The sequence below is a fragment of the Triticum aestivum genome, chromosome 2B, assembly GCF_018294505.1.
Source record: "Triticum aestivum cultivar Chinese Spring chromosome 2B, IWGSC CS RefSeq v2.1, whole genome shotgun sequence".
Taxonomy (NCBI): Eukaryota; Viridiplantae; Streptophyta; class Magnoliopsida; order Poales; family Poaceae; genus Triticum; species Triticum aestivum.
Genome location: NC_057798.1, coordinates 671,090,264 through 671,116,402, shown reverse-complemented (window position 1 = coordinate 671,116,402; position 26,139 = coordinate 671,090,264). Strand labels below are relative to the sequence as shown.

The following is a 26,139-nucleotide window of genomic DNA, read 5'->3' as shown; positions in this document are numbered from 1 at the left end:
CATTAGAATAAGTAGTGGACATAGCAAAATTAGCATCCCCAAGCTTGAGATTTTGCATATCGTTAACACAATTGACATTAACAGAATTTATAATAACATCATTGCAATCATGCTTTTCATTCAAGGAGCTATCATGAATCACTTCATCAATTTCTTCTTCCAACACTTCATCACAATTTTCAGATTCATAAATATCAAGCAAAACTTCATAAAGATAATCTATTGAACTCAATTCACTAGCAATTGGTTCATCATAATTGGATCTCTTGAAAAGGTTAGCAAGTGGATGAGGATCCATATCAATATATTTTTAGCAAGCGAAGATGCAAGCAAATAGAAGGCACATGGCAACACAAGCAAACATGAGATCTGACGAGAAAATGGCGAACGAAAAGGTGGGCGAATAAAATGGCAAATTTTTGTGAAGTGGGGGAGAGGAAAACGAGAGGCAAATGGCAAATAATCTAAATTGCGAGGAGATGAGATTTGCGATTAGGAACCTGTTTGATGTTGAAGATCCTCCCCAGCAAAGGCTCCAAAAATTCCTTTTGATGTCTGCTAGAACTACGTCGGTATTTCTGCAAAGAGAAACAGATGATGCAGTATAGCGACGGTAGGTATTTCCCTCAGTGATGAGATCAAGGTTATCGAACCAGTAGGAGAACCTCCTCACACCACGTAAACAGCACCTACACACAAATAACAAATACTCGCAACCCAACTTGTTAAAGGGGTTGTCAATCCCTTTCGGGTACGGTGCCTCAAGATAGGCAAATAACGTGAGGTAAAAGTGGTAGATAGGATAAATAGATCACGAAACAAATAAATTGCAGCAAGGTATTTTTGTATTTTTGGTTTAATAGATCTGAAAATAAATGCAAGGGAAAATAGATCGCAAAGGCAAATATGATGGAAAGAGACTTGGGGGTCGTAGGTTTCACTAGTGGATTCTCCCGAGAAAAATAGCAAATGGTGGGAAAACAATTACTGTTGGGAAATTGATAGAACTTCAAATAATCATGACGATATCTAGGCAATGATCATTATAAAGGCATCACGTCCAAGATTAGTAGACCGACTCCTGCCTGCATCTACTACTATTACTCCACACATCGACCGCTATCCAGCATGCATCTAGTGTATTAAGTTCATGAGAAAACAGAGTAATGCAATAAGAACGATGACATGATGTAGACAAGATCCGTTTATCTATTGCGGAAGATATAGATCTCATTTTTTTATCCTTAGTAGCAATGATACATACGTGTCGGTTCCCTTTCTATCACTGGGATCAAGCACCGTAAGATCGAACCCATACAATGCACCTTTTCCCATCGCAAGATAAATAGATCAAGCTGGCCAAACAAAACCCAAATATCGGAGAAGAAATACGAGGCTATAAGCAATCATGCATATAAGAGATCAAAGAAGACTCAAATAACTCTCATGGATAAAAACATAGATCTACTCATAAACTCAAAGTTCATCGGATCCCAACAAACACACCACCAAAAGACTTACATCATATGGATCTCCAAGAGACCATTGTATTTATAATCAAGAGAGAGAGAGAGAGAGGAAGCCATCTAGCTACTAATTACAAACCCATAGGTCTACAAAGAACTACACACACATCATAGGTGAACCCCTCCATGACGGTGTCTAAATTGGATCTTGGTGGTTCTGGACTCTGCGGTAGCTGGACCAATATTTCGTAGACTCCCCTAGGGTTTCTGGAATATTTGGGTATTTATAGAGCAAAGAGGCGGTTCGGGGGCCACCCGAGGTGGGCACAACCCCCAAGGCGCGCCTGGGCCTCTTGGCGCGCCCTGGTGGGTGCTGGTCACCTCGAGCAGCCCCTCAGGTGCTTCCTTGCCCCCATTGGCTTTCTTCTGGCTCAAAAAAATCCTCCAGGAGTTGCACTGCATTTGGACTCCGTTTAATACTAACGCGATGTAAAAAACACGCAGAAAACAGCTACTGGCACTGGGCACTATGTCAATAGGTTAGTACCAAAAAATGATATAAAATGACTATAAAATGATTGTAAAACATCCAAGAATGATAATATAACAACATGGAACAATCAAAAATTATAGATACGTTGGAGACGTATCACCTACTATAGACACACCTCAGAATCCAAATGATATTTCTATATCTGATGCTGAGACACAATCTGGTGATGAACATGAACCAAGTAATAATGATAATGATGATGTTCATGTCGATGCTCAACCTAGTAATGATAATGATGCGGAAATAGAAACTGTTGTTGATCTTGATAACCCACAACCTAAGAATAAAAGATATGATAAGAGAGACTTCATTGCTAAAAAGGTAAAGAAAGAGGACCATGGGTTCGAAGATCCATGCCCTTTCCTCCTAAACCATCCAAGAATAAGGATGATGAAGAATTTGAGCACTTTGTTGAAATGCTTAGACATGTCTTTTTGCACTTACGTTTGACTAATATTCTAAAAATGTCCCTTTATGCTAAGTATGTGAAAGATATTGTTACTAATACAAGAAAGATACCGGAAGCTGAAATTTCCACCATGCTTACAAATTACACATTTAAGGGTGGAATACGAAAGAAACTAGCAGATCCAGGAATACCAACTATACCATGCTCCACTAAAAGAAACTATGTTAAAACTGCTTTATGTGATCTAGGAGCTAGTGTTAGTGCTACGCCTTTCTCTTTATATCGTAGTTTTAATTTAAATAAGTTGACACCAACTGAAATCTCTTTGAAAATGGCTAATAAATCAACTGCTATACCCATCGGTATTTGTGAGGATGTGCACGTCGTAGTTGCAAATGTTACTATCTTAACAGACTTTGTTATTCTTGATATAACCGAGGATGACAGTATGTCGATCATCCTTGGTAGACCCTTTATGAATACTACAAGGGTTGTTATTGATTGTAATAAAGGCAATGTCACTTTTCATGTTAATGGCAATGAGCATACGGTAAACTTTCTGAAGAAACAACCTTATGTGAATAGTATCAACTCTATTGGAGAAATTCCAACAATTGTTATTGGAGGTTTCAAATTCCCTATTCCTACTATCAAAAAGAAATATGATATTCTTGTTATTGGGGAACATGCATATCCCCGTTGAGGTAACCTAGTGATATACGAAGATTCTCCGATTTCATGTCATTCGGAAGAAGTTTGTTAATAAGACTTGATCAAGCTTATTAATGGATTCCTTTTGACGGGCTTGTGATGGATGAATTTAGTAAACACAACTTTTTGTACCCACTTTTTACTTTCTGTTATTTAGAATAAATAAAGAAGAAATGATATTATTTTATTGTTTTCTTAATTATCCGTGCAATAAAAAATGACCAAAAAATAAAAGTTCACCAAATGCCCTGAAAATTTACTATTATTTTTTATGTAATATTTAAGAATGTTTGGTACTAAACACACCCCAGGGGGTGCACATGTGAGCCACGAGACCACAGGGTGTGCCTACCCCCTGGGCGCGCCTAGGTGGCTTCTGGGGCCCATGTGGGTCCCCTCACATATTCCAGCCAGCCATCCACTTTGTATTCCTCCAGAAAAAATCACACCATTGCTCAAACCCGTGTTCTTGCTCATTTTGCTGCCATTTTTGATCTCCTTGCTTGGAGCTCCATTTTTAAAACAGTTTTGGGGGATTGTCCTTTGGCATGTGACTCCTCCATTGGTCCAATTAGCTTTTGCTATAGTGCTTTATATATTGCAAATTTTTGCTACTGTGGTGACCATGTTCTTGAGCTTGCATGTCAAATTTATATGGTCAAAAGTAGTGTTGTTGCATGATACACCTCTAGACACTTTGGGAGTAGTTGCTATCAGTTTTGTTGAGTTTGGTTCACATTTATTTTGAGTCACTAAAAATTTCAAAAAAATTCAGAGGAAAGAGAAACCATGAGGAGATGGTTAAGGGGTTCCTCAAGCCGGAATTCGGAAGGAAATGAAAATGAGGAGAAGAAGAAACTCAATACAACCTTCCACGCGCGGCGGAGGTTCGGCCATGTGAATGGCCAAGCGACACATTCTTGAGGGAGGCCGGAATATATGAGGATTTCTATTATTTGGCGTACAACACCGACATCATCTCCTTCCTCCAAGATAAGTGTGACCAATACCTCCTACTCACTAATACCTTTGTGCAAAATTTTCGCTTTCATTCTAGGAAGGATCCTCCCACGGTAGAATTTCACTTATATGATGAGCCTAAGGAAATGACACTATATGATTTTTGCAATGTTTGCAAAATACCTTATGATGGCCGCATCAGTGAGCCACATCCTAGAAACATGGAAAATTTCATCACTAACACTACTGTGGGGGAAGAGAGAGGAGTGTCAGAAGCTAGAGTAGATAGTTTGCATTTTCCCCTTTTATGTTATTATGCATTATTCGCTGGGAGATGTCTGATTGGTCGAGGGAAGAGTGGAACTCTCAGCTCACATGGCCTTGCTATTTTGCGCCATGCTTTATATTCTGATAGAACCTTTAGTTTGGGCTCTATAGTTGCTCGGTGATTAAACACAAATCGTACGAAGGATAGTATTTTTGGTGGTGTCTATGCCTCCCGCCTTGCTAAATATTTTGAGATACCTATTAGGCATGATGAGAAGGAGGAGATGTTGCTACCCACTAAATATTTAGATTATGCCAGCATGGTAGCACACGATTTTATTAAAAATGATAAGCATAAGCGACTCCAGTACAACTTGGTATCCAGCCAGGGTACGTGTGAGATCTTTCAGGCTGGTACACCATTATGCCTGATCATATTTATGTGTACTAGAGCTTAATGCAACCTCTCGCACCTGAGCTAGCACCAGTTCCTGATCCATATCAAGAGCCCATTTATCAGTGGGGGCCACTGGAGCTCACCAACCAGTGGAACCCTCAGGACCCTTTGCAGTATCTAGGAGAGGGTTACTTCGAGTCGTGGCCATAGACCAACTTAGGAAAAAAGCCTAAGCTTGGGGAGTACGTATTTCTCACCGATATTACATTCATGTTCACACATTCGTTCCTGCTGTCGGTGTTCATCCTTTTTCATTGTATTATCCATGTTAGTTTAATTTCCTTGCTTTCTACTTGTGTGTTTGAAAAACATTGATAAAATCCAAAAATATTTCTTACTTCTTTTTCGTTTTTATTTCTAGTTTAATTAGTTGTAGTATTAAAAGAAAACCCAAAAAGATTCTTCGTTCTTCTTTTGCTTGTTGGGAGCTTTCCCGTGTAAATAGTTTTTCTCATTTTTGTTTTCTTTCCTTCTTTTTGTTTTGCTTTCTTAAGAAAAACAAAAACTCCAAAAATATTTAAGTGTTTTTCTTTAAAATTCTTTTCTTTTCTTTGGGTCGTAAGGAGAGGACTGCGATGAAAATGTTGAGTGGCTCTCATATGCATTATTGTTGATCTAACAAAGAGCCCATATTACCTTGTCTTCTCCTTTGAATAAATGTTTGCAGATTCCAACTTAGTCCAATGCACATGCACTCTTATTATTATTCACACCGTTCGGTCGTGCAAGGGAAAGTCAATAATGACGATATTTGATGAAATGATTGAGATGAAGAAAAGCTGGTATGAACTCGACCTATTTTGTTTGTGTAAACATTATTAGCTCATCATTCCTGATTCAGCCTATTATGAATGAGACATGTTTGCAATGACAATTAGAGATTATAGTTACTCATGCCATGCTTAATTAGCTAGGAGTGGATAATGGTTTGTCTTGTGTGCCAACATGCATTTTAAATTGGTTATGATGTAGTATGATAGGATGGTATCCTCTTCTGAATGATTCAAGTGGCTTGACTTGGCACATGTTCATGCATGTAGTTGAATGAAAACCAACATAGCCTCCACGATATTTATGTTCATGGTGATTTATATCCTACTCATGCATGTATTCAATGTTGATTAACCTCAATGCATATTTATTACAATTTTCACTCTCTAGTTGGTTGCTTCTCAATCTATTTGCTAGCCTTCACTTGTACTTAGCAGGAATATTGCTTGTGCATCCACTTCCTTAAACCCAAAGTTGTTCCATATGAGTCCACCATACCTACCCATATGCGGTATTTACCTGCCGTTCCAAGTAAATTTGCATGTGCCAAACTCTAAACCTGTAAATGATAATCTATTTTGTATGCCTGAATTGCTCATGTAGCGACTGGGGGCTGTCAAGATCTTCTATGCTAGATGAGTTATTCTCACGATGAGTGTTTATTCACTTGTCATTCACGACAAAGTGGCTGGTAATTGGGATGCCCAGTTCCATGATCAAAATCAAATCAATGTATAATAATGAAACAAAACTCCCCCAGGGCTGTTGTTGGCATGGACGGTACCCGTGGATTCAGCTAGCCGTGGAGTATGATTGTTGGTGGAGGGGGAGTAAAAACTTTACCATTCTGTTTGGGAGCCGCCTATAATGTGTCTAGCATGGAAGATAGTGAGATCTCTTGGTTGTTATGTTGACAATGAAAGCATACCGCTCAAAATCATATTCATCTCTGTTTTAAAGCTTCGAGCTCTAGCACCTCTGCAAATCCCTGCTTCCCTCTATGAATGGCTTATCTATTTACTTTTATTGTTGAGTCGTCATCCTCTTATTAAAGCACCAGCTGGAGAGGACTTCTGTCATTTATATGCCTTGTTTTTATTCAGTATTGAGTATGACTGTGACTGGATCTCTCTTGTCATGAATTATAATATCCAGTCGGCCCTTGATCTTCAGGGGTGCTCTGCATTTATGTTTTGCGGTCTCAGAAAGGGCTAGCAAGATACCATTTTGTCATGTTATATCATGATAGTCTTTAAAAAGTGTTGTCATCCGAGATATCTTATTATTACTCGCAAGTTGATTATGCCATTGATATGAGTAAATGTGAGACCTAAATGTTATTGTGAATATGGTTAGTTCATAATCTTTGCTCAAAACCAAAACATTGGTTAGACATATTTGCAACAACAAAATCAAACAGAGTTTGTAAAAGTTTTTCTTTGTCACTTTCAGTTTGTCAACTGAATTGCTTGAGGACAAGCAATGGGTTAAGTTTGGGGGAGTTTATACGTCTCCATCGTATCTACTTCTCCAAGCTCTCTTGCCCTTGTTTTGGACTCTAGTTTGCATGGTCTTATTGGAACTAACCTGGACTGACGCTGTTTTAAGCAGAGTTCCCATGGTTTTGTTTTTGTGCAGAAATCAAAGTTCTCGGATTTCCCTGAAAATTTACGGAGAACTTTTGTGGAATAAATAAAAAATACTGGCGCATAAAGATACCAGAGGGGGCCTCCCAGAGGCCTGGGTACACGCCTATCCCCCAGGGCGTGCCTCCCAGGCTTGTGGGCCCCGTGGACTGTCTCCGACCCTAATTCCAACTCTATATATACCTATTCGTGGAGAAAAGAATCAGAGAGAAGGATTCATCACATTTTACGATACAAAGCCGCCACCGCTTCCTGTTCTTCATCGGGAGGGCTGATCTTGAGTCCGTTCGGGGCTCGGGAGAGGGGAATCCGTCGCCATCGTTATCATCAACCTTCCTCCATCACCAATTTCATGATGCTCACCGCTGGGAGTGAGTCTTCATAGGCTTGCTGGACGGTGATGAGTTGGATGTGATTTATCATCTAATCAAGTTAGTTTTGTTAGGGCTTGATCCCTAGTGTCCACTATGTTCTGAGATTGATGTCGCTATGACTTTGTTATGCTTAATGCTTATCACTAGGGCCCGAGTGCCATGATTTCATATCTGAACCTATTATGTTTTCATGAATATATGTGTGTTCTTGATCCTATCTTGCAAGTTGTAGACAGCTATTATGTGTCATGATCCGCATACCCCAAGGTGACAATAATTGGGATTCTTTCCGGTCATTACCATAGTTTGAGGAGTTCATGTATTCACTAAGTGCTAATGCTTTGTTCTGGTTATTTTTTTAAAGGAGGCTTTAATATCCCTTAGTTTTCTTATGGACCCCACTGCCATGGGAGGGTAGGATAAAAGATGCCATGCAAGTTCTTTTCCATAAGCACGTATGACTATATACGGAATACATGCCTACATTACATTGATGAATTGGAGCTAGTTCTATGTCGGCCTAGGTTATGACTGCTACATGATGAATATTATCCAACACAATTATCCATCGCTGATCCGATGCCTACGAGCTTTTCACATATTGATCTTTGCTAAGTTACCTTATTGCTGCTACTGTTACAATCACTACAAAACTGCTACTATTACTTTTGCCATTGTTCCGTTACTTCCATACTACTTTGCTACTAAAAACTTTGCTGCGGATACTAATTTTTTCAGGTGGGGTTGAATTGACAACTCAACTACTAATACTCGTGAATATTCTTTGGCTCCCCTTGTGTCGAATCAATTAATTTTGGTTGAATACTCTACCCTCAAAAACTGTTGTGATCCACTATACTTATGGGTTATCAAGGGCACTCCACATTATCGAGTTTATAGGTGTGAATGGTGGCTTTGGGTGATTTGATGTATATCCTTATCAGACCGTTATTGAATAATTAATAAAGATGGTTGCAAATTTTTCATGAGACCAAAGTATGGACTGTCAATTTTTCACTGGACCTTTTGCCAGTCTTGAAATGGCACTAACATCGATAAATTATTGTTGCGCATTAGGTGGTCGATGATCGTGACACACTTGGACAGTCGGACGGACAATGAGATCAAGAACTACTGGAACACGCACATCCGGAAGAAGCTCCTGCGCATGGGCATCGACCCCATCACCCACCAGCAGCTACCACCCGACAAGAGCCACCAACACATCGCCGCCACCTCCATCGCCCAGCTTCTCGAGACCCTCCTTTGGGTTGCGGTGGCCGCGAGCCTCGGTAGCCTCGACACTGTTGCCCTCATGCAGGCGCAGCTTCTACAGCTGCTCCTCAAGACCATCGGATCTAACAATGACACCAGCGGCCTCATCGCCAACTTAGCTGCTGCAAACGCAATGCTAAACTCAAGCAATAGCATGGTTCGGAACCTCCTACTCCAGGATCAGATGAACTGGCTGCAGCTGGGTTGCCTCTACAACACCTCCAAATTTGTAGAGCAGCACATGGTGCAGGTTCAGCAAAAGCTGACCACTGAGACGTGTCCGGGAACGAGCTCCTTTGCAGCAGCTGAACAGGCTGACCAACTCTGCAACATTGCAACTTCATTTGCATCTCATGATGTTGCACCCATGGGTGACTAGTCTCCCACGCAGGAGTTCGCTAGCTTGCTAGATCCCATGATGGAGCTTCCGATCTTTGCTCTACGGAGAGTGGTTCTTTCTGGGAGGACATAATGGAGGATAACCACCATTTGTAGATTCTTCCTTCCGACTGAAACAAATGTGTTGTATTTGACACTTTTGTACAGTGTTATATCCATCATAGAGGTGTAGATGAGATGATAAAACATGCATTGATTTGTTTGTGTATTCATTGATCTTCTTCCAATAGATTTGTCAGTGAAGTTGATGGTGGTCAATTGCTGATTTAATGTGGCCCGCGCTCCTTATCAGTTAAGATGGTGCCACTATGATGGAAGAGAACTGAAGCACTTTTGTCTCTCCCGCAAAGCCACCCCTCCCCACTAGTTTGTCTTGGGTTCTCGCCCAAAACCTGTCCTCAACCCCGCGCCTTCATCCTCCCATTTCGTTCCCTTTAGTTTTTCTCTCTTGCCTTTGCTTTCGCTCCATCACCCCGGCCGCCATGCCGCACCCCTGTCGGAACTCAACGAGCCCGTCAACTCCAATAGTACACTGAGGCTACACACCACTTCTCCTTTGCTGCTCTTCCACACCTCTCCCCCGACCGCCGCGCAGGTACCATCCACTCCTATGATGCTCACCAAGACCGACAACTATTCGGTGAATTACCAGGGCTAAATTTTGGCCCCTTCTTCTTTGAAGTAATGTATTCTGATATGGAGTACATATACGAGCACTATGTTAAGTCGTCCGATGAGGAGGACTACACAGATGAGACAATGATGATGGAGGCGGTGCTTGCAGACGCGGAGCGTGCAAAGTAGCATGTTCTCAATTTCAAGGGATCGATCAAGGGTCATCGAGTGCTCAACCGCAACCGGGAGCGCGGCCATTTGAAGCTGATGGATGACTAGTTTGCCCTGATGCCTTCTTTGCTGATAATTTTTGCCGGCGCTTTCGGATGCGCAAAAATGTCTTTGATCCACTCTACCATGACGTCGGGTCCTTTGATACTACTAAAGGAAAAATGCCCTAGAGGCAATAATAAAGTTGTTATTTTATATTTCCTTATTTCATGATAAATGTTTATTATTCATTCTAGAATTTTATTAACCGAAAACTTGATACATGTGTGGATACATAGACAAAATACCGTGTCCCTAGTAAGCCTCTAATAGACTAGCTCGTTGATCAAAGATGGTTAAGTTTCCAAACCATAGACATGTGTTGTCATTTGATAAATGGGATCACATCATTAGGAGAATGTTGTGATGGACAAGACCCATTCGTTAGCTTAGCATTATGATCGTTCAGTTTTATTGCTATTGCTTTCTTCATGTCAAATACATATTCCTCCGACTATGAGATTATGCAACTCCCAGATACCGGAGGAATGCCTTATGTGCTATCAAACGTCACAACATAACTGGGTTATTATAAAGATGCTCTACAGGTATCTCCGAAGGTGTTTGTAGGGTTGGCATAGATCAAGATTAGGATTTGTCACTCCGAGTATCGGAGAGGTATCTCTGGGCCCTCTCAGTAATACACATCATAAGAAGCCTTGAAAGTAAAGTGACTAATGAGTTAGTTATTGGATGATGTATTACAGAACGAGTAAAGAGACTTTCTGGCAACGATGTTGAACTAGGTATGAAGATACCGACGATCGAATCTCGGGCAAGTAATATACCGATGACAAAAGGAATAACATATGTTGGCATTATGGTTCAATGATAAAGATCTTCATAGAATATGTAGGGGACAATATGAGCATCCAGGTTCTGCTATTGCTTATTGACCGGAGAGGTGTCTCGGTCATGTCTACATAGTTCTTGAACCCATAGGGTCCGCACGCTTAATGTTCGATGACGATTTTGTATTATATGAGTTATGAGATTTGGTGACAAAATGTTGCTCGGAGTCCCAGATGAGATCATGGACATGACGAGGAGTCTAAAAATGGTCAAGAGGTAAAGATTGATATATAAGACGATGGTATTCGAACACCGAAAGTGTTCCGGAGGGTACCGGGTACATATAGGGTCACTGGACGAAGGGGTTCCGGGCACCCCCGGCAAAAATATGGGCCTAATGGGCCGAGAGGGGAAACAAAGCAGCCAGCAGGGGTTGCTGCGCCCCCCATATGGGCCGAACCATAGGAGGAAGGAAAGAGGGAAGAGAGAAGGAAGGGGAGGGATTCAGCCTCCCCCTTCCTTCCCTCCTCTCTCCTCCTACCCCCCCCCCCCCCCTCCGAAAAAATATGGTGGGGGGGCTAATTGGACTAGAGACCCAAAGTAGGATTCCTCCTACTTGGGGCACCCCTAGGCTATTCCCCTCCCCCTCCCACCTATATATACGTGGGGAGGGGGTGCCTAGAACACACATCAACTATTGTTAGCCGTGTGTGGTGCCCCCCTCCATAGTTTACGCCTCCGATCATATTCTCGTAGTGCTTAGGCGAAGCCCCGCGAGGATCACTTCACCATCACCGTCACCACACCGTTGTGCTGACGGAACTCATCTACTTCCTCGACACTCTGCTGGATCAAGAGTTCGAGGGACGTCATCGAGCTGAACGTGTGCAGAACTCGGAGGTACCGTACGTCCGGTGCTTGATCGGTTGGAACGAGAAGAAGTTTGACTACATCATGCGTGTTGTCAAACGCTTCCGCTTTTGGTCTACGAGGGTACGTAGACACACTCTCCCCTTCCCATTGCTATGCATCTCCTAGATAGATCTTGCGTGAGCATAGGATTTTTTTTGAAATTGCAGGCTACGTTCCCCAACAGTGGCATCCGAGCCAGGTCTATGCTTAGATGATATGCACGAGTAGAACACAACGAGTTGTGGGCGGTGATCGTCATACTACTTACCACCAATGTCTTCTTTTGATTCGGTGGTATTGTTGGATGAAGCGGCCTAGACCAACCTTACATGACCACATTCATGAGACCGGTTCCACCGATAGACGTGCAACTGGTTTTGCATAAAGGTGGCTGGCGGGTGTCTGTTTCTCCAACTTTTGCCACGTAACAATGGTTCTTGCTAGAAACCCATAGCAGCCACATAAAACTTGCAACAACAAAGGTAACAACGGTTCTTGCTAGAAACCCATAGCAGCCACGTAAAACTTGTAACAACAAAGTAGAGGACGTCTAACTTGTTTGTGCAGGGCATGTTGTGATGTCATATGGTCAAAACATGATGTGATATACGTTGTTGTATGAGATGATCATGTTTTGTAAAAGTTATCGGCAACTGGCAGGAGCCTTGTGGTTTTCACTTTATTGTATGAAATGCAAACGCCGTGTAATTGCTTTACTTTATCACTAAGCGGTAGCGGTAGTTGTAGAAGCAATAGTTGGCGAGACGACCACGACGCTACGATGGAGATCAAGTTTTCAAGCCGGTGACAATGGAGATCATGGTGATGCTTTGCAGATGGAGATCAAAAGCACAACATCATGATGGCCATATCATGTCACATATTTTGATTGCATGTGATGTTTATCTTTATGCATCTTACTTTTCTTAGTACGGCGGTAGCATTATAAGATGATCCCTTAACTAAATTTCTAGGTATAAGTGTTCTCCCTGAGTATGCACCATTGCGACAGTTCTTCGTGCTGAGACACCACATGATGATCAGGTGTGATAGGCTCTACGTTCACATACAACGGGTGCAAGAAAATTTTGCACATGCAAAATACTCGGATTAAACTTGACGAGCCTAGCATGTACAGACATGGCCTCGGAACACTGGAGACCAAAAGGTCGAACGTGAATCATATAGTAGATATGATCAAGATAGAGATGTTCACCATTGATGACTACTCCATCTCACGTGATGATTGGAAATGGTTTAGTTGATTTGCATCACGAATCATTTAGATGACTTGAGGGATGTCTATCTATGTGGGTGTTCTTTAGTAATTTGATTAATTGAACTTAATTTATCATGAACTTAGTCATGATAGTATTTGCAAATTATGTTGTAGATCAATAGCTCGTGGTGTAACTCCCGTATGTTTTCTAATATGCTCCTAGAGAAAACTAAGTTGAAAGATGATAGTAGCAATGATACTGACTCGGTCCGTGATCTGAGGATTATCCTCATTGCTGCACGGAAGAATTATGTCCTTGATGCACCGCTAGGTGACAGACCTATTGCAGGAGCAGATGCAGACATTATGAACGCTTGGCAATCTTGATATGATGACATGCAGACCCTACGGGTTCGAGAACTATGTAGACATGATCGAGGCACATCTCCGGTCAATAACCAATAGCGGAACCTGGATGCTCATATTGGCTCCTACATATTCTACGAAGATCTTTATCGGTCAAACTGCATAACAACATACGTTGTTCCCTTTGTCATCGGTATGTTACTTGCCCGAGATTCGATCATTGGTATCATCATACCTAGTTCAATATCATTACCAGAAAGTCTCTTTACTCGTTCCATAGTGCATCATCTCGTAACTAACTCATTAGTTACATTGCTTCCAAGGCTTATAGTGATGAGCATTACCGAGAGGGCCCAGAGATACCTCTCCGATATACGGAGTGACAAATCCTATTCTTGATCTATGCCAACCCAACAAACACCTTCGGAGACACATGTAGAGCATCTTTATAATCACCTAGTTACGTTGTGACGTTTGATAGCACACGAGGTGTTCCTCTGGTATTCGGGAGTTGCATAATCTCATAGTCTGAGGAACATGTACAAGTCATGAAGAAAGCAGTAGCAATGAAACTGTAACGATCATAATGCTAAGCTAATGGATGGGTCTTGACCATCACATCATTCTCCTAATGATGTGATCCCGTTCATTAAATGACAACACATTTCTATGGTTAGGAAACATAACCATCTTTGATTAACGAGCTAGTCAAGTAGAGACATACTAGGGACACTATCTTTTATCTATGTATTCACACATGTACTAAGTTTCCAGTTAATACAATTCTAGCATGAATAATAAACATTTATCATGAAATAAGGAAGTAAATAATAACTTTATTATTGCCTCTAGGCCATATTTCCTTCACCTGCATCGTCGATGTAGAGCTTGCCGCGATGACTCTTAGGCATCCAGCCCACAACGTATCCCTTGAGCCCTGTGAAGCTGCCCTTCAAGAACTCTAAACCACCTTGCACTAGCCCCATGGTGGGCGCCAAGTTTCATGGAATTGCCACGACAGATGCCCTAGCATGATGACTTAGGTGTGGAGCCATTGCAATGTAGTTAGCTTGAAGGTGTTAAAACGGGACAAGGGACACAGAGAGTTTACCCAGGTTCGGCCCCTCACAACGAAGTAAAGGCCTACTCCTGCTTTAGGTTTTATTGCTTGGGTTTCAATTACCAGGGAGCGAATACGCTTGACCTAATTCTCGACTTGTTGTTTCCTGCCCTAACCCGCCGCCGGGTCACCCCTTTTATATACACAGGCTGATGCCCGGCGGCTTATAGAGTCCTGGATGGCTCATATATATACAACGTGTCCGTCTCGGTGACAGAACTAAACTTTCCTTAACATACAAGTTAAACATATGGCGGTTTATGCCCGTGGGCCTCAATCCTCTTCCGGGTCTTGGGCCTTCCGTAAGCTTGCTTCATGAACCGCCATCTTCAACATCTTCTTGGGCCTTCTCACTATGAACCGCCAGTGGTATGACTCGGCCCCTCCTGGGCGAGTCATACCCAATAGTTATATCCCCAACACGTAGGTCTATGGTGGACTGCTCAGGCATCATCGGAGAGGCACCAATGAGGATGATAACCCCTCCGTGATGGTGTACATTGGATCTCGTGGTTCTAGAACTTGCGGTGGCTGGAATTGTGTTTCGTCAACTCCCCTTAGGGTTTCTGGAATGTTTGGGAATTTATAGGGCGAAGAGGCGGTGGAGGAGACCCCCGTGGGCCCCACAACCCCCTGGGCGTGCCCTGGTGGGTTGTGGTCCCCACGGTCCTCCCCCAGGTGCTTTCTTGGCCCCCAAGGTGTCTTCTGGTCCAAAAAAATCTCAAAAAAGTATTGTTGCGTCTGGACTCCATTTGATATGGATATTCTACGAAGTAAAAAACAAGCAAAAATCAACAACTAGCATTGGGCATTATGTCAATAGGTTAGTCCCAAAAAATGATATAAACTTGCTATAAAATGATTGTAAAACATCCAAGAATGGTAATATAACACCATGGAACAATAAAAAATTCTAGATACGTTGGAGACGTATCAATCCGCAACTATGAAAGAAGAATTAACATAAATATAACCATAGCATTAAATATGTGGATCCAAATCAGCCCCTTATAAAATAGCGCATAAACTAGGGTTTAAGCTTCTGTCACTCTAGCAACCCATCATCTAATTACTACTCCACAATCCATTCCCTTAGGCCCAAAGATGGTGAAGTGTCATGTAGTTGACATTCACATAACACCACTAAGGGAATCATAACATACACATCATCAGAATATCGAACGAATACCAAATTCACATGATTACTTATGACAAGACTTCTCCCATGTCCTCAAGAACAAAAGCAACTACTCAAAAATCATATTCATGTCCAAGATCAAAGGGATTTAAATAGCATATTGGATCTGAACGTATAATATTCCACCAAATAAACCAACTAGCATCAACTACAAGATGTAAACAACACTACTAGTCACCCACAGGCTCCAATCTGAGGTTCTGATACAAAGATTGAACATGATAAACTAGGGTTTGAGATTATATGGTGTTGGTGAAGATGTTGATGAAGATTGATCCTCCCACGATGAGAGGGTTGTTGGTGATGAGAATGGCTTTGATTTCCCCCTCCCGGAGGGAAGTATCCCCGGTGAATCGCTCTGTCGGAGAGCAAAAGTGCTCCTGCCCAAGTTCCGCCTCGAGGTGGCGGCGCTCCTTACCGAAAGTCACCCCCTTATTTTTTTAGGGCAAATGGGCTTATATACCAGAAGATGGGCATCGGAGGCTGGCCAGGGGCCCCATTACTCAGCCTGTGCAAAACCGAACTGAAACCATAAACCAAACCGAAAAAATCCAAACCGAACCAAAAATTCAGTTTATTCAGTTTTCGGTTTCAGTTTCAGTTCCCAAATTTTGAAACCATTTGAACTTCGGTTTTTTTGGTTAGAAACCGAACAGTTTTCAATTAAACCAAAAAAACTGAAAGTACCTTCAGTGTGCAGAAAATAGCCAAAGCTTTGAGTAGAACACTTCACCCGCCCTTCATTTTATAGCTCTCCGCCCACCGCTCCTTGCCTCCGCTCACAGATGTGGGACTAAAGCACGCTTCCTTCTCTCCTAGCGACAACATTCCCACCATGCGGTACTTGTTTCAGTGTTTGGGCCTCCATTTTTCCAGCCCACACCGGTCTTGTTCAATTCTGTTGGGCCTAGCGTTTGACCTCCTGGCCTATGCGGTTTTTCTATTCGCTACCAAACCAAAGCTACGTTGTCTAAAAAAACCAACACTAGGATGGTACTCCTACTTAGTACTAGACTACTAGTACTTACCCTTCAAAGAAAAAACACAATGCTAGTGCACCATCGGCCGTACGTACATACATATGCCATAGACCAAATCATCTCTTTTGCCATCTAAATTCTAATAGTCTTATATACATACACTGTTATCATACATCACAAGAAATATATATACGCAGACCAAATCATGTACAAAAAAACTATGTGTCATTCAAAAAACTATGTGTTATTGCCGAAACCAAACCGAAAATAAATGGTTATTACCGAACCCGAACCGTATTTATGTATAAAACCATATAAACCGAAGTATAAAAACCGTATAAACCAAAAACCATATAAACCGAACCGAATCAAATCGAAAAAACCGAACGCACAGGCTAACCCATTACCCACCAGGGCATGCCCTGGTGCCTAGTGGGCACCTGGGTGGCCCCCTCTGGTACTTTTTTTCTCCAATAATTTTTATTTATTCCAAAATAAATCTCTGTGAAATTTTAGCTCATTTGGAGATGTGCATAATAGGTATCTCCGACATAGCTTTTTCAGGTCCAGAATTCCAGCTGCCGGCAATCTCCCTCTTTATGTAAACCTTGCATATTAAGAGACAAAATGGCATTAGAATTGCTCCACAAAGTGTTATAATGATTAAAAACACTATAAATAACAGTGGAAAAACATGATGCAAAATAGACGTATCAGGTTCCCAAATAGAAAATAAAGTTTACTCCCCCTCCACCATTCTTTCACAATCCATGGCTAGCCATATACACGGGTGCCTTCCAAACTTTCAACTTTCCAAGGGGGAGTTTATTATTATTATTTTCATTTTGATTCATTTCGGGACTGGGCATCCCTATTACCCGCCACTTTCTCGCGTGACAAGTGGATAAACACTCGTCGTGAGAATAACCCATCTAGCATGAAAGATATTGGCCACCCATGTCGCTCCATGAGTGGGAGGGCACACAAAATGGATAATTATTATGAATGATTAGAGTTGGCACATGCAAATTTACTTGGAACGACATGTAAATACCACATATAGGTAGGTATAATGGACTCATATGGCACAACTTTAGGTTTAAGGAATTGGATGCACAAGCAACATTCCTGCTAAGTACAAATGAAGGCCAACAAATAGATTGAGAAGCGACCAAGCAGAAAACAAAAACGGTCATAAACATGCATTGAAAATAGCTAACACTGAATAATGCACCATAAGTAGGATATAATTTCATTGCATAACTATTGACTTTACGTGCATGCATAGGGAACCACAAACTTGAACACCAATATTCTTACTAAACCCCAATTACTCACTAGCACAACCCATATATTATCATTTTTATATCGCAACACTATTGCAAGGAATCAAATTTATCATATTTAATGATCTTCATGAAAGTTTTTATTATATCATTCTTGAATATCCCTCATATTAAGACCAAATTCATAACTTGTGCAAATTACCATTACTATTATCAACTCTAAAAATGACATAAGTGAAGCATGAGAGTACAAATATTTCTTCAAAATATAATCACCTCCATGCTCTAAAAGATACAAGTGAAGCACTAGAGCAACTGCCTAGCTCAAAAAATATAAGTGAAGCACATAGAGTATTCTAGCAAATCACGAAAAATGTGTGTCCCTCTCAAATAGGTGTGTCCAACAAAGATGATTGTGACAAACTAAAAAGCAACAAAGCAAAGACTCATATAATACATGATGCTCCAAGCAAAACTCATATCATGTGATGAATAAAAATATAGCTCCAAGTAAAATTACCGACGGTTGGTACAAGAAATAGGGGAAGCCTTTCGGGGCATCCCCAAGCTTAATTGCTTGGGAGTCCTTGAATATTACCTTGGGGTGCCTCGGGCATCCCCAAGCTTAGGCTCTTGCCACTCCTTATTCCTTCATCCATCATGATCTCACTCAAAACTTGAAAACTTCACACACAAAACTCCACAAAACTTAGTAGTATAACAAAGCAAATCACCACTTTAGGTACTGTTTGTAACCCATTCATATTTTATTATTGCATTATACCCACTTTATTCTAATTTCTTAATGGCTTGGACCCCCTGATACAATCCATAGTTTCATCAAAACAAGCAAACAATGCAACGAAAACAAAATTAGTCAAAGAAAGAACCGTTTGTAGTAATCTGAATTATGCCTAAACTTATGTAACTCTAAAAATTCTGAAAATTAGGACAATGTGGGAAATTTGTATATCAATTATGTGTATAAAATTCAGATCAAAAGCACATTCAGTGAATTTAAACATTATGCTACTGGGTGCAAAAGTTTCTATTTTTTTCACAGAATCAAATCAACTATCATCCAAATCATCCCAAAGGCTTTACATGGCACAAACACTAATTGAAACACAAAAACACAAACATAATAGTAGCATAATTGTGTGCACACAAAAAACAGAAAAATAATCAAGAAAATTAGGATAGCTATTGGGTTGCCTCCCAACTAGCGCTATTGTTCTACGCCCCTAGCTAGGCGTAATGCATAGTTTCAAGTGTTGTCATCTTTCTTCTTATCTAAAAATGTGTTCTTTTTGGGAGGCTTTTCATAGACAATATGGAACACATCATCCATAGAAATTTTGCATCACCAAGTTGACCATCCTCGAATCCCTCTTGATTCCCTTTTACAATCCAAGAATATTATTTATTAATACTATCGAAAACTTGTTGGATTATATTTAAAGGAGGGACTTCCTTTTTGGTATTCTCATCAAAAGTGTGATCATCGTGAAATAAATATCTCAATAGATAATCATCATTGTATAAAATCTCATATATCACAAGTTTTCATGATTCATGCCGTAAAATCAAAAAATTCTCTAGCTTCTCGAACTATGTAATGAAATTCATTCATGAGGATAAGAGTACCTGTCTTTTTACCCTTAGGATTTCTTTATTACTAGCAACTCATAAAGCAATCTTCGCAAAGTTGGATGGGTATGGATAAATCTTCTCTCAAGTTTAAGAATAAGTGCAGAAACAACCTCGACATAATTTTTGGTTCTTTTAAGAATTGGAGCATCATCCCAAGCCAAAGTTCCAGTGCAATTAAAGAATTCTTGGATAACACTTTTTCCTATAATATTCCCATGTCCCCCCACAAAAGTTTTAGCATCTAAATTGGTGGGAATTTCAACATTAGAATTTTTACCATCCTCACTTTTTCCATGCCAAAATCAGCCATAATAACAACTTCAACCAAGCAACAAGCGAACAAGCAAGAAGGCAAACAAAATATATTTTTTGTATTTTATTTTTGTAAAAATGTTTTAGAAGTGGGGGAGATGAAAATGAGAGGAAAATGGCAAATAAAGTAAATGCAAGGAGATGGAAGTTTATGCGTAGGTACTTGATAGATGTTGGTGATGTCTCCCCAGCAACGGCGCCAGATTCTTCCTACTACTTGTGAGCTGTGTTGGGATTTCCCCGAAGAGGAGAGGTTGATGAAGTACAGTAGAGATAAGTATTTCCCTCGATTATAAACCAAGGTTATCAATCCAGTAGGAGAACCACGCAACAACTTATTAGCAGCACCTACACTCAAAATAACAAATACTTGCACCCAGTGCAAACAAGGGGTTGTCAATCCCTTGGCATTTAATTGCAAGGTTTAAATCTCGTAGTGATAAATAGGTAAATAAAAACACAAATAAAATAAAATAAAGTAAATAAAATTGCATCAAGGTATTTTTGTATTTTAATATATGAATTAGATAGAGGCTTCTCTCTTGAAAATAGCATACGGTTGAGTAAAGAAATTACTGTTGGGAAATTGATAAAAAAGTGAATAATCATGACGATATCTAAGGCAAGGATCATGTATATAGGCATCACTTCCGAGACAAGTACACCGACTCCTAAATGGAAACAGTACAAATACGTTCATAAAGAACGGAGTAACGCCTTAAGCAAGATGACATGATGTGGACAAACTAAACTCAATTAATATGAATAAACCCTTTATCCTTAATGGAAACAGTACAAATACGTTTCATGTCCCTTTCTATCACTAGGATTGAGCACTGCAAGATCGAACCCTTCACAAAGCACCTCTCTCATTGTAAGAAAAATCAATCTACTTGGCCAAACCAAATCAAAGATCAGAGAGAAATACAAAGCTATACTAATCATGCATAAAAGAGTTCAGAGAAGACTCAAATAATGTTCATAGATAATCTGATCATAAACTCACAATTCATCGGATCCCAACAAGCACACCGCAAAAAATGATTACATCGAATAGATCTCCGAGAACATCAAGGAGAACATTGTATTGAAGATCAAAGAGAGAGAAGAAGCCATCTAGCTACTAGCTATGGACCTGTAGGTCTGTGGTAAACTACTCGCACATCATCGGAAGGGCAACAAGGTTGATGTAGAGCCCCTCTAGGATCAAGCCCCCCTCCGGCAGAGTGCCGGGGAAGGCCTCCAGATGGGATCTCATGAGAACAAAAACTTGTGGTGGTGGAAAAAGTATTTCGGGTGGCTCTCTGATGTTGGAGGTAATATTTGGGTATTTATAGATCTAATATTATGTCAAGAGGTGACACGAGGGGCCCACAAGCCTGGGGTCGTGCTACTTGTGAGCTACATTGTGATTTCATCGAAGAGGAGGGCATGATGCAGTATAGTAGAGATAAATATTTCCCTTGGTTATAAACCATGGTTATTAATCCAGTAGGAGAATCACACAACAACTTGTTAGCAGTACCTACACACAAAATAACAAATACTTGCACCCAACACAAACAAGGGGTTGTCAATCCCTTGGCGGTTAATTGCAAGGATAAAATCTCGTAGTGATAGATAAATAAATAAAACACAAAATAAAATAACATGATAAAAAGTGCAGCAATATATTTTTGGGTTTTGATATATGATTTAGATATACCAGGGGGCCATAGTTTTCACTAGAGGCTTCTCTCTTAAAGATATCCTACGGTGAGTAAACAAATTATTGTTAGGCAACTGATAGAAAAGCGAATAATCATGACGATATCTAAGACAATGATCATGTATATAGGCATCACGTCCAAGACAAGTAGACCGACTCCTGCCTACATCTACTACTATTAATCCACACATCAACCGCTAACCAGCATGCATCTAGAGTATTAAATTCATAAAGAACAGATTAATGCATTAAGCAAGATGACATGATGTAGAAAAAGTAAACTCTAAATCCCATTGTTTTATCCTTAATGACAATGATACAAATACGTGCCATGTCCCTTTCTGACACTGGGATTGAGCACCGCAAGATCGAACTGAAGGAAATATGCCCTAGAGGCAATAATAAAGTTGTTATTTTATATTCTCTTATTCATGATAAATGTTTATTATTCATGCTAGAATTGTATTAACCGGAAACTTGATACATGTGTGAATACATAGACAAAACACCATGTCCCTAGTATGCCTCTACTTGGCTAGTTTGTTAATCAAAGATGGTTAAGTTTCCTAGCCATAGACATGTGTTGTCATTTAATGAATGGGATCACATCATTAGGAGAATGATGTGATGGACAAGACCCATTCGTTAGCTTAGAATTATGATCGTTCAGTTTTATTGCTATTGCTTTCTTCATGTCAAATACATATTCCTCCGACTATGCGATTATGCAACTCCTGGATACCAGAGGAATACCTTGTGTGCTATCAAACGTCACAACATAACTAGGTGATTATAAAGATGCTCTACAGGTATCTCCGAAGGTGTTTGTTGGGTTGTCATAGATCGAGATTAGCATTTTGTCACTCCGAGTATCGGAGAGGTATCTCTGGGCCCTCTCGGTAATGCACATCATAAGAAGCCTTGCAAGCAATGTGACTAATGAGTTCATTGCGAGATGATGCATCAGGGAACGAGTAAAGAGACTTTCTAATAATGAGATTGAACTAGGTATGAAGATACCGACGATTGGATCTCGGGCAAGTAAGCGATGACAAAGGGAATAACGTATGTTGTCATTACGGTTCGATCGATAAAGATCTTCATAGAATATGTAGGAGCCAATATGAGCATCTAGGTTCTGCTATTGGTTATTGGCCGGAGAGGTGTCTCGGTCATGTCTACATAGTTCTCGAACCCGTAGGGTCCGCACGCTTAACGTTCGATGACGATTTGTATTATATGAGTTATGTGATTTGGTGACCAAATGTTGTTCGGAGTCCTGGATGAGATCATGGATATGACGAGGAGTCTCAAAACGGTCAAAATGGTCGATAGTATTCAGACACCGGAAGTGTTCTGGAATGTATCGGGTACATATTGGAGTACCAGGGGGTTACCGGAACTCCCCGGGGGAAGATACGGGCTGTAAGGGCCTTAGGAGGGAGCACACCAGCCCACAAAGGGGTGGCGCCCCCCTCCCCCAAGGAAGGAGGACGAATATGATTAGGAGGAGGGGGCGGCGCCCCCCCCCCCTCTTTGCTTCTCCCCCCTCTCTTCCCTTCTCCCCTTCCAGTAAAAGGAAAAGGGGGAGGCCGAGTCCTACTAGGAGCCCAAGTAGGACTCCTCCTACTTGGGTCACGCATAGGGTTGCCTCTTGATAGTCCCCAAGTGCAGGGAATCATCGTAGCAATTCCCAAAGGTGTAAGTGATAAGTATGGAGTGTCGAACCCACAAGGAGCTAAAGGTAAGATCAATATTCTCTCAAGCCCTATCTGCCACTGATACAACTCTACGTGCACTGAATGTTTGCTTCCAACTAGAAACAAGAAATAAAACTGTGTTGTGGGTATGAAGAGGATAACTTTGTATGAAATCGGAGAGCTAAAATATAAAAGTAGGTGCTGTTATCATGAAGTTAGAGTGTAATACTAAATAATATAAATAGCGAGTATGGAATAATGGTGGATCGGTGTGCGGAATTGTCCTAGGCAATTGTTAATAGGACCGGTAATCACTATTGCAGTTTCATATGAGGGAGATGCAAAAGCTAACATACTTTCTCTACTTGGATCATATGCACTTATGATTGGAACTCTAGCAAGCGTCCGCAAATACTAAAGATCATTAAGGTAAAACCCAACCATAGCATTAACGCATCAAGTCCTCTTTATTCCCATACGCAACAACCCCTCTTACTCGGGTTTGTGTTTCCGTCACTCACCAACCCACTATAAGCGAATCATGAACGTATTGCAACACCCTACAGTGGGAATCCCTCACGCTTGCGCGACACGGAGGGCACCATAGGACAGCATCAAAGTGAAACATACAACTCATACCAATCTAGATCATCAATCAACCCAAAGACAAAAGATATATACTCAAAACATCATAGGATGGCAACACATCATTGGATCATAATATGTAGCATAAAGCACCTTGTTCAAGTAGGGATTACAGCGGGGTGCGGGAGAGTGGACCACGTAAAAGAGGTGAGGATGGTGATGATGATGGTGATGTTGATGAAGACGATCACCGCGGCGATGATTCCCCTCCCGATGGCACTCCGGTGCCACCAAGAGAGAGGTGGAGAGGTTCTCCCCCTTGTGCTTCCTCCTCCATGGCTTTCCCCCTGTGGTCCTTGGCCTTCATGGAGATGATGGCCCCTCCGAGATCCTCCTCCATGGCCTTCGGTGATGATGGCCCCCTCCGGCAGGGTGCCAGAGAGGGCCTAGATTGATTTCTTGTGGCTACAGAGGCTTGCGGCGGCGGAACTTCCAATCTAGGTTAATTCTCGAAGGTTTTAGTATTTATAGGAATTTTTGGTGTTGGTTTCACGTCAAGGGGGTCTCTGGGCTGTCCACGAGATAGGAGGGCGCCCCCCCCCCCCCCAAGGGGGGCACGCCCCCCTGTCTCGTGGGCAGCCCGGGACTCCTCTGGCCCAACTCCGATGCTCCGTGGTCTTCTTTTGGTCCAGAAAAAATCCTCAAAAATTGGCACGTCATTTGGACTTCGTTTGGTATCCCTTTTCTGTAAAACACTAAAACAAGGACAAAACAGAAACTGGCACTGGGCTCTAGGTTAATAAGTTAGTCCCAAAAATCATATAAAATGACATATAAATGCTTATAAAACACTATAGATGGGTAATATAATAGCATGAATACTTCATAAATTATAGATACGTTGGAGACGTATCAGCATCCCCAAGCTTAATTCCTGCTCGTCCTCGAGTAGGTAAATGATAAAAGAAATAATTTATGAAGTGTGAATGCTAGCAGGTGCACAAGTTTGATCAATGATAATTTCAATCACCTTTTCTAGCATCAAAATGTGTCATAATAGTAGCTTACCTCATAAATCTTTTCATGATCAAGTAACAATCTAGTCACAATGTCAAGCATGGTTCAGAAACTTCATTGAGAACTAACAAACTATAATCTCAGTCATTGAAGCAATTGCAATTTATCATAACATCAGAAAGAGTCAAGAATAGAGCTTTTCAGCAAGTTCACATACTCAACTATCATATAGTCTTCTACAATTGCTAACACTCACGCAATACTTGTGGTTATAGAGTTTCAGCCGGACACTGAGAAAGATAGGGGCTTATTGTGTTGCCTCCCAACGTATTCACCTTTAGGTGATGTCAACAATAATATCCCATGCTAACTTACATCCAGTTGGATATATATATCATGATCTTTCAAACACGAGGAGCTTGCCAAAGGATAAAATGAAAAAGGGAAAGGTGAGGATCATCTCGACTCAAGCATAAAGTAAAAACATAAAGTAAAAGATAGGCCCTTCGCAGAGGGAAGCATAGGTTGTCATGCGCGTTTAGGGTTGATGCACAAAATCTTAATGCAAAAGAACGTCACTTTATATTGCCCCTTGCATGTGGACCTTTATTATGCAGTTCGTCGCTTTTATTACTTCCACAGCAAGTTCGTACAAAGCTTATTTTCTCTGCACTAATAAGTCATACATATTTAGAGAGCAATTTTTATTGCTTGCACCGATGACAACTTACTTGAAGGATCTTACTCAATCCATAGGTAGGTATGGTAGACTCTTATGGCAAAACTGGGTTTTAAGGGTATTTGGAAGCACAAGTAGTATCTCTACGTGGTGCGAGGAATTTGGCTAGCATGAGGGGGAAAGGCAAGCTCAACATGGTTGGAAGGTCAATGACAATATACTTTAACTGAGATGTCGGAAAACATAAACCATTACATTGTCTTCCTTGTCCAACGCCAACTCGTTTAGCATGTCATACTTAATGAGTGCTTCACAATCATAAAAGATGTCCAGGATAATATATTTGTATGTGAACCTATCTTTCCTTATTACTTCCTATTAATTGCAACGATGACCAAAACTACGTTTGCCAACTCTCAACAACTTTTATGCCTCATAC

General features: G+C 41.0%; 1 pseudogene; it reads left to right on the top strand.

Moving 5' to 3' along the window:
- Positions 1-8,689: 8,689 nt before the first annotated feature.
- LOC123041994 (transcription factor MYB53-like) lies at positions 8,690-9,384 on the top strand (annotated as a pseudogene).
- Positions 9,385-26,139: the final 16,755 nt, after the last annotated feature.